The sequence below is a fragment of the Austrofundulus limnaeus genome, unplaced genomic scaffold (genome assembly GCF_001266775.1).
Source record: "Austrofundulus limnaeus strain Quisiro unplaced genomic scaffold, Austrofundulus_limnaeus-1.0 Scaffold408, whole genome shotgun sequence".
Taxonomy (NCBI): Eukaryota; Metazoa; Chordata; class Actinopteri; order Cyprinodontiformes; family Rivulidae; genus Austrofundulus; species Austrofundulus limnaeus.
This window is the reverse complement of record NW_013952810.1, coordinates 21,331-29,958: the sequence shown is the minus strand read 5'-3', so window position 1 is coordinate 29,958 and position 8,628 is coordinate 21,331. Positions and strand designations below refer to the sequence as shown.

The 8,628-nt window shown below is 37.1% G+C and overlaps 1 long non-coding RNA gene across 1 annotated transcript in view; it reads left to right on the top strand.

Annotated features, from left to right (window-relative positions):
• The window catches only part of LOC106528863 (uncharacterized), a 7,781-nt gene extending 2,620 nt beyond the window's left edge, over positions 1-5,161 (top strand). Inside the window, exon 2 of the long non-coding RNA XR_001311552.1 lies at positions 1,606-5,161. This is a non-coding gene — a long non-coding RNA (uncharacterized LOC106528863). The remainder of the gene's footprint in view (positions 1-1,605) is intronic.
• Positions 5,162-8,628: the final 3,467 nt, after the last annotated feature.

The following is an 8,628-nucleotide window of genomic DNA, read 5'->3' as shown; positions in this document are numbered from 1 at the left end:
ACCCAATTATGGGTCATGAAGCACCTTGGATAATCTCCAGAAATCAATTTAAAGGGTAATAAAATAATTGCTGATGTAATATTTTCCATATAATTATTACAGAAACACAAAATAAGTATAAATAAGTATTTATATTTGTGTACAAGCTGTTTAGATTGTCAAAAAGCCTGTGTTTTTAGGGTTATTAACATATTTTGTGTACTCAGACCAGTAATACTTGGGGTCACAAGATTTTGCCATGGAGATTTTGTGGGTTAGAAGATAAAAAGTTTGGGAACCACTGCTCTAAGGTCTGGGAATGTGTCATGTCGATGAAAAAACACAAAACTGGCTATAACTGAGTTGCTTTTGCATGTATTAAGCTTAAGTTTGTTGTGGTAGTAGCTGAGTCATCCTCTAAACCAGAGGTGTCCAATTCTGGTCCTTGAGGGCCACCATCCTGCACGTTTTACTTGTTTTCCTGCTCCAACACATCTGATTTGATAGTTTAATTACCTCTTCAAGTTCTGCAAAAATCTTTTAATCACCCATTCATTCAACTCAGGTGTGTTTGTCACTTTAGAGGAATGACTCCCCTAACCAGCCACAGCTGCCCCAATCTGTTAACAAAAATTTCTTGCACCACAAAGTAGGGCTGAACGAAATGCCACCCCCCCACCCCCAAAAAATCTTTTTTTTAAATCCCAAATTCGATTTTCGATCTTAATTGATTTTGCTTCCCACTTAAGGGAGTGCCTCTGTTTCAGGTGTCGAAACAAATTTGTTGTACTCCTGCTTTTTAGCAGGAGCCTTCAAACAGATTTTGCAGTGAGGCGTTCGTTGCTCCAAGTCCAAGGTTGCAAAACCTGACCCGTTCCAGAAAACTGAAGAAACAGTGCCTTTTTTGGGAAGTAGATCCTCTTTTTTAGCTGCCATACTGTCATGTCATGTACCAAGCGTCTTGAGGGACAGGTGGGCTGACCTCTGAACTACAGAAGCCCCAAAGAGTGCCCTGATGGGGAAAAAAATCTCGATTTTCCCAAAATTAAATCTTTATAAATGGAAAATTTGAATTAATCGATTAAATCGATTTATCGCCCAACCCTACCACAAAGAGATTTTCTTTAGAATGTTAATAAAACAGTTATTGGACATACAACTGATTCAATTCTGGAGTCAACCCAATGCAAGATGGCCGCTCTGGTTAATGGACCTTAGTCAATACAAAACTGTCTGTAACTCAGGCAAATTTACAGATATGGATGTTTAACAGAGCGCTTACACTCCTGGTGCTTTCACAGCCTACATTTATTATTGCATAAAGTTAATTACGAACCAAAAAGGCTACAACTCAAACCTCATCACAAAGTTTTCATTTTAAACTCTGTTATAAAACTTCCCTGGCAACTCTTCAAGCAAAGCTGGGTCTTTTACAGATTAATGCCTTCATATCTGAAGTAATTCACCTCTTCTTTGTTGTAAAATAACATTTGAATCTTTTCAACACGACGAACAAACAGTTTGACAAAAAGCTCCAGCTTGTAAAGTACCTGTTTATTGTCCTGCCTGATTAATGGAGTCAGATAAAATGTTTGTGTTTCATCTGCTGCCTGTGTTGTGTTTCAGATGTTCCTGGATCAAAGAGGATTGCTCCATGTGGTTTCAAACCAATCCAACCTCTCCTGCCTGTCTGATGGTCCTCCAGCTAAGGTGCATCTAGTGTAGTTGTTCAAGTAGCTCAGTATCGACTGCCCTGGTTGCTCCTTTTAGCCGGAGGGCTTGTTCTTCTTCAGGATGTTAGGCTGCGTTTGAAGAGCCTCAGGTCTGAAACACGGGAACACAAGGTTTTAAACTCCACTAATCTGTTGTTTCTTTTCTGTTTGTTTTCTTTTTTGATCTGTAAAAATAATGTTTTCTGATGTGTTATCTGATCTCTGGACTGTTTCTAAAACTATGGGTGGAAAAGGTGAAGCACCCACATCTGCCTCCACTCTTATTTGCCTCAATGTGGGCCCTTGAGCAAGGCTCTTAACCCTTGCTGCTCCCACGAGTGCCTTAGACAGCAGGAAGGAAAAACAATTGCCAAGCTTGTATGTGAGTTTGCTCACTGTGGCGACCCCTGAAGAAAAAATAGATAAATCTGAGAACCCATTAGTTTAACCTTTTCCCCATAAATCAATAGAAAGTTGAAGCTGCTGCCACTGACTGATTAGTGTTGCAGAGTTAAACCACACCCCAGAACCTTTCTCCTGCTGACAAAACTCTTAATAATACAGACAGACAGATATGCAAAGTAAAAATAAAGTGTAGAAAAACTTTAACATTTAACAATGAGTTTTAAAACTGACTTAATAAAACAAATGTTTAAAGTTACAAAGGATTTTCCAAATTTTAGAAAGTAGTTGAACAGGATCTGGAGGAAACAAACGTTTGTTTAAATGTCCAGGAATTCAGTTTGTGTTCCCTTCATAAACTCAACTAATAAATTACATGTACATTAAAATCCTTGTATTATCTATGAGTAGTTTCAGTATTAATACTTATCTCTAATTTTTTATTTGTCAACAAACGAAGATTAAATAATTTTGTGATTTACTTTGGTTCTACACAGCACGAAGTTGAAATAAACAGTATTCTGTTAATTTGTCATGCAGACATTTATAGCTTAAATAACCACATGTTTTGTGTGATCGTCAGATAAAAACACATCAAGCAGACTGGACACTCTGATGATATCTGCACTTGCTTGTTCTGTGTTTAGGGGTGTCTTTTGTGGTTGGTCCCTGTTTAGGGTACCATAGTGCTGTGTTTAGGGTATAATTTTACTCTCTGTACAGGTCAGTGTTTAGGGCATGATTTGGAGGTCTTTGTTCAACAATGTTGTTAATAATATTAACAACATTCCCCCTTGCTTTGTACTCTGAGGATCTGTGAGAGGAAACCAAGTCTTTTAGCAGGGTGATGTTCTGAGTGAAACGATGAAAATATCTTTGTTATTAAGCTTAAACTGGATGAGAAGTGAGGTAAAGGTGCTTTATTTGTCATCAATGCATGTTCCTATGCATTTGACCCACCACACGTGAGAAACACCCAGGTGGAGCAGTGGGCAGCTATGTAAGCACCTGGGGAGCAGTAGGGGTTAGATGTCTTGCTCAAGGACACCACGACATGTGGGCATGGCGGGGAGTCGGACCTGTGACGTTCTGATTCTAAGTTGGCTGCTCTACCACTACGCCACAGCCGCCCCCAGGTGTGATGTTTGTAGCAGTACAATTTCTGAAAATTCAAACTAAGTTGAACATTCTGTGGTAAAATATTCAAAAATAATAAAACCTTAACTATGATTGTGTAAAGATATAAAAACAATGTCAGTTCAGTCATTTAAAGTCCAACTTTCGATGACTTCAGTTTTTTTTGTGAAGCTTGACTTAGCTCCAAACAGGGTTGGGTTTTCCTCCTTTTACCAAAACATCATTGTTATTAAAAGGTTTTTATTTAGCTTGAAATTAGCTACAGCTACCAAAAGTCTGATCAGGTTACTCTCTATAGATCTTTATGTTTTGATTTGTTTTTTGAAGGGGTTTGTTTATTTTCTAGTTTTTTGTCATGGTTTTTAATGCAATCACCTTCTACAGTGTTAAGTGTAACATATTTAAAGCAACTGTGTCAAACTTCACATTTGTCCCGCAGGTGACTCTTGTCTGGTCTGCCGGGGGGATATATGAATGCAACAAGGTAAACAAATTTAAAAGGTGAAAGATAATACTTGTCCCGTCCCTGAGCAGTTTAGTTGGATAGCACAGTAATAATGTCTTGAATAAGCTGCTTTAAAGCCAGCATTAACCATAAACTACAGCTCCCATAATGCATGTGGATTATGCACATTTTTCCCTATAGGAAAATAGGAGAGTTCAGAATTTAAGATGGCAGATACTCACCACAACTCATCAGTGAGTAAAAATTTAAATTTTTTGTATTATTTATTTTACATTTCATCTGTCGTACATGTAGTACTCTCCAGTATTTTTAAGAGAACAAACACTATTTCTATGCAGGAAATACCAGGTAGAGCTCAGTTATTGTTTATCAGCAGTGCTCAGCTGTAGCAATGAGATGAGGAACATGATGTTTCGTGTTTAGCTGAAGTTAAGTATGAAACGTTGAAGTTAATTACAACTGGCCCTTTGAGGGCCAACATAACACTCATGTGGTCCTCGGTGAAAATGAGTTTGACTCCTTTTGATTTAAAGATTTGTTTAAAATATACTTGATATCTGTTGTTTGAGCTCAGTGTCTAAAAGGTTTCTCAGTGAGTTACAGACATCCTGCCTCCTCGGTCACTTTGAGCTGAACATGTTTCCGTCTCAGCAGTTCAAAAGTGCTCACAGTGCAGGTAGTGACCTCTGAACTACTGCAGTCTGAGCACTTCAGGTACTGCCGGTCGCCTCTCACACACTCCTCGCTCGCGCCTCAAGGTAAAACGGAGCTGAGTTTACAGGGAGCTTTGTTGGTTTGCTCTCAGCTTTTTTTTTTTGCTGCCATCGCTGTGCAAATCCATGCAAAGCTCTCTGCACCTCAGACACACAGAGGTTTACTCTTGTTTTCTGCTGCTGTGAGCTTTGAAGAACACTTGAAAGGCTTCAAAATGTCTGCAGGCGCAAGAGAAGCGATGTTCTCCGGTTTGTAGCCAGCTGTGATGTTTGTGCTACGTTAACACGTCCTTTGAAGCTGCTGTTTTCGACCAGATGAGTCCAAAGTCAAGATTTATTTCTGGAGCACATTAAAAACAACTGAAGCTGACCAAAGTGCTTTAGTCAACTAACTAAAATGGTAAAACAGAACAGGAAAAATCACTATGCTCCTTTAATATATTAGAACAAACTGTACTGTGCTCCTCAGACGATGTGATGTAGCTTCATGTTTATTACTGTTGGCATCTGAAATAAAATCTGTACATAAAAAGAAAACATGAGATTTTCCACTGATTTGAAGTTCAGATTGTGTCGTGGTTGTTGTCACATAAATTAAACACTAGATGGCGCCATTTCAACATTAATTATGACATCAGGCAACATTAGACCTCCAGCCATGAAGATAAAACTGGTTTTACTTGTTTGTATGGTTTATTTTGTTATTATGCTAATTAATTGATTGAAAAATAAAATTATAATTGTAATGAAAAGCTGTGATGTTTGTTTTATATAGCTTCATGTGGAGAGTGACTTCTTTATGGAAATACAGAATATTTCAGCCATTTTGAGCTGAGGTTCTGTGCAAATGATATGAAAAAAATATCTTACCTGTTTTAGATAGCTCTTTGAATAAACTCAGTTTGGAAAAACTGTTCAAATCTGACAGGACTGATGAGTAAAAAGGCTAGTTTGAATACAATTAAAACCTAATAAAAACATTGTAAAAGTTAAAAGTTGATGAAAATCAGAGGTAAAGTACTTAACCATAATTAAGTAAAAGTAAAAATAATTACCATACCAGAAAATGACTTTCACTGATGAGAAAACTACTTAGGAGTTAATAAATGTCCCACAATGATATAAAAGTACTTTAAAGAAATGAAGTGTTGAATTTACTTAACCAAACAGGTTAAGTAAATTCCTAAACTGAGTTGAGTAAATTGAGCAATTTAATTTTCTTTTAAAGAAATTGTGTAAATTTTTTTATAAACTCAACTTGGTTTAGTGAAACCAAGTAAATTGAACACTTCATGATTAGTATGTAACTAGGGGATAAATTTTAAAGCAAAGAAGTAAAGGCATCATTTTTATAGCTTGAATGTAATGAAATAAAAGTAAAAGTTGTGATTTAAAAAATACTTGGCAAAATGACAAATCTTCCAAAAAGTTACTTAAGTACTGTAACAAAGTAAAAGTACTTAGTTACGGTACACCTCTGATGAAAACGATGGAAAGTTACACTGCTCTCAGTTTCACATTAGAAAATGATTTAGAGATTTCTGCAGATGCTGTCAGCAGCAGCTAGCTGTAGCATTTCCACCCATTTGTAATAGTTTTGCTGAAATAAAAGCCACTGTAAACAATGATAGGGACGTAAAGGTTTAAATAATCCTAAACCACAATGACATTTTAAAGACATTTTAAGTCACCCATAATGGATGAGGGCTTGCTTGGACCATATTAACTAATAACAGTTTATCCATATAGCCCATAAAGTCATCAAAACATCATAGTGGAAGACAGAAAACACAAACCTTTACACTGTTGTTAAATTTGCTACAGTTATTTAAGCAGAAATAATATTAACTTCCTGCTGGATTTAAATCGAGACTGCAGCAGAAGTGCTCCACGTGCTGCTGTTAAAGCCCTGTCATGTTTTAGACAAGATGAAGTTTGTCCAACACTAGCTACAGATGTCTAAGCTGAACGTGGAATAAAAAATACGTACCGGGAGCGTCTTTTGGACCTATACAAACGGTAATGCAATTAGATCAAATGTATAACTGATATGAGTAAAACAGTCAGAACATAATTTTCATTAGTTGGCTCAAGTTCTAAAGGTTCTAAAACAACATAGTGTGACAGGACCTAAACGTCAAACCTCTTGTTCCCCAGTCCATCCACAGAATTTCATGGGTAAAAGGTGAAACATGGTGTATGACGTGCATAAAAAATATGCCTTTGTTATTTACAGACAGCTGACCAACATATACATCAGGTTCCCAAAGCTGCAGTAGACCCAACTGTGGTTCGTCCAATTCCAGGTGTCTTGAGCTGATCCTCATTATGTTAAAACTGAAAATTAACCATGGCAAGAAAAAAGCAGCACAAAAAGAAATGAATATCTGGGAAGCATTTGTGCCGTCATTAGCCCCAGGTTTGACTAGTTTAGAAACCTGTGATAGTTGGGGTCACGTCTCTTCCACTGAGATTTTGTGGGTTCATTGATAAAATGTTAGAAAATCACAGCTGTATTTGGGATGTGTTTTTGACATAAAATAGACCAAGTAAACATAATCAAAAAATATTATTCTTTTAGTTATTTTTTATTGACGTTGCCACATGGCAACACTACCACAGTGGAAATAATTGAAAACAAGAGAATTTGGTTTATTGTTGTAAAAGCCTTTATTTAACAACTCAGACTATATCTTAAAAGTCCCCAATAGCATTAACAGTTAACAATGCAACTCATTTGAAATTTAAAACCCATTAAAAATGTATTTTTTAACATTTCATTGGAATTTTTCATTTGAATAATTATTTTCATTTGATCTGAGTGTCTTGATGCTGCTGTCTTTGCCTTACTGCTTGTAGGAACTGATGAAGCAGTTCCTCTCTGTGAGGCACAGGTAGTTCTCACACTTTGTGCTCTGCACTCTGACAASACTTGTACAGCCTGGGGATTTGCACCGGCCTCTTTTTGCCATGCCAGCAGGCCAGTGATCAGTGCTGTCCCAATGTACAGCGGCTGGTGGAACTGGTGCAGTGGTCTTTCTCCTCTTCCCAGTATGTTATAAACCTGCCAATTTAATGCAACGCATAAATAATAATTGCACTTTCACCCTCACTGCCCCCATGTCCCCAATGTTTTTCTTGTCCTTGCTGTCTCCACTGTCCTATAATGTCCTCATTTGCCAGCTCATAGTCTTCATCATTCTGGCTGTCTCCATCATCATCACTCTTGCCTTTATCTTTCATCCTCACCACCTACAAGAAGCGTTAGTTTGGTTTCCTTTTATAAGAAACTATAAAGCATTGTTGCATTCATCTTGTAAATGGAAGAAAAGAGTGCCAATTTTAATCATATGCAATGTGGAAATGACTCACAAAATGCATTATTATAGCAGATTCTAGAAGATAAGTGCATACCGTCAACATGCCAGACTAGCAACAGAATTGGAATCTCAATCAGTGTTGCCATATGGCAATATCCACATTTTGTCAGTTTAATATTATTAAATGACCAAATACAGTGCAATAAACCACAGAATAGTGAACTTAACTCACTCATTGTTGAATATGTATTTTTACCTCGTCAAAAAAATGTAAAGAAAATACTTTATTTCATGATTTTTGAGGAGTCAAATGGTGCGGCACCTCCCTGCGAAGAGGTCTGCAGAAAAGGACGTCAAAATTTACTCTAGAAAGTCATGGGACAAATTTAAACACTGCTACTGGTTCTCTTAGGATCCCATCTCTTTTTTTGCACTACATCTTAAAATTGGAGGCACTGTGTGTGTGTGGAAGGTACTCAAAAGGTTTGTTGCCGAATGACAACATCGTACCATGTACCATATACAGTATGTATACATATGTATATTTAGTTTACTCCACCTCTGTTTGGACATCCAGGTTATCTTATGCTTTTCTTAGCTGTGGCACTGTTTCATCCAAAGTTAACAAACCAATAAAGATGAATATTTGAGATTAAGAAATGTCTGGAGATGCAGTTTGACGCATCTTGCCAAATGAAGACAATGGAAAACGATGCATCTTTTATGTTTTAGTGTCAATCTGCTTCATCAGCCTCTGATGAGACACACCTAACCTGGAATGCAACATTTGTGGAGGACATAAAAACTTTAGGAGTTTGCATCAAAATCTTTGGGACTGTTGTTTTAAGTCAGTAACAATCCACTTTGCTCTTAGCCCCGTTCAGACTCTCAGCTAATGT